The 1,300-nt window shown below is 36.0% G+C and overlaps 1 long non-coding RNA gene across 1 annotated transcript in view; it reads left to right on the forward strand.

The window, feature by feature from the left end:
* LOC109216375 overlaps positions 1-360 on the forward strand; it is a 3,632-nt gene extending 3,272 nt beyond the window's left edge. Inside the window, exon 4 of the long non-coding RNA XR_002066477.1 lies at positions 122-360. This is a non-coding gene — a long non-coding RNA (uncharacterized LOC109216375). The remainder of the gene's footprint in view (positions 1-121) is intronic.
* The last annotated feature ends 940 nt before the right edge of the window (positions 361-1,300 follow it).

Raw genomic sequence — 1,300 nt, forward strand, 5'->3', positions numbered from 1 at the left:
TCCGATTTAATATATATATTATACATTGGTGCCCAAATTCTCTCTTTTGGTCTGGACTTGTGTAGTTTATAGTTTTCTGTTTTTTATAAAAAATATAATTATAATTTATCTTCTTTTGTAGGATGAGCGTGAGTAAACCAACGTAGCTGGCAATATGGTTCATGCACAAGTTATTGGAAGAAAATTTGCTTTTAAAATTGTTATTAGAATAGAAATATGACTCTTGGAGATGTTCTTGTTATTTTTTATAAGTAAAAACATATGTTTTAGTGGTATTTAGTTTTTAAAAGTATGTAAAATACTTGGTGCTTAAGTTGTATTGACTTTTGCAAATATATATCATATATCAATTTTTATATATATTTGTGATGTTTTAAAGGATAGAAAATGTAAATTGTGTATGTAGCAACTACATATTTATTGTTGCTAGCTGTACAACAGGAAATGAATATTATTGGCAAAAAATAATTTTGTGGCCACAACAATACTTGTTGCTAAAAGCCTTTATAACAGAATATTACCTGCCCTCCCGCCAATATTTTTTGCCACAACTAATATTGTTGCGAAAAAATAATAATTTATCGCAACAATAATTGTTGTTGCTAAATATTTTCATAAACCACAATTATGTGACCAAAATATAATTAATGGCAACAACATTCTTTGTTGCGTTAAAACAACATTTTGCAACGTCTTTTGTTGTTGCAAAAACTTTTCCCATCAGCATTTATTGCAACGGCATGCAACAACTTTCCTGTTGTTGGCAAAAGTACTTTTTGCAACAAAATTCAATATATGGCAACAAATAAATTTGTTGCAAATTCCATGCTTTCTTGTAGTGACTGAAGACTCTTGTGATCCATGAACACCTCACATGCCACGCCATACAGATAATGCCTCCAAATCTTCAATGTGTGAACTATGGCTGCCAACTCCAAATCATGAACCGGATAGTTCTTCTCATGAATCTTCAACTGCCTCGAAGCATAAGCAATGACCTTGCCATCCTGCATCAACACTGCTCCAAGCCCAACACGGGAAGCATCACAATAGACTGTATAAGGCCCTGAACCTGTGGGCAAAACCAACACCGGTGCTGTAGTCAGAGCTGTCTTGAGCTTCTGAAAGCTCGCCTCACACTCATCCGACCATCTGAACTGGGCACCCTTCTGGGTCAATCTGGTCATCGGGGCTGCAATAGATGAAAACCCCTCCACGAACCGACGATAGTAGCCTGCCAACCCCAAGAAACTCCGAATCTCTGTAGCTGATGCTGGTCTAGGCCAGTTCTTGACTGCCT

Source organism: Nicotiana attenuata, unplaced genomic scaffold (assembly GCF_001879085.1).
Source record: "Nicotiana attenuata strain UT unplaced genomic scaffold, NIATTr2, whole genome shotgun sequence".
Lineage (NCBI taxonomy): Eukaryota > Viridiplantae > Streptophyta > Magnoliopsida > Solanales > Solanaceae > Nicotiana > Nicotiana attenuata.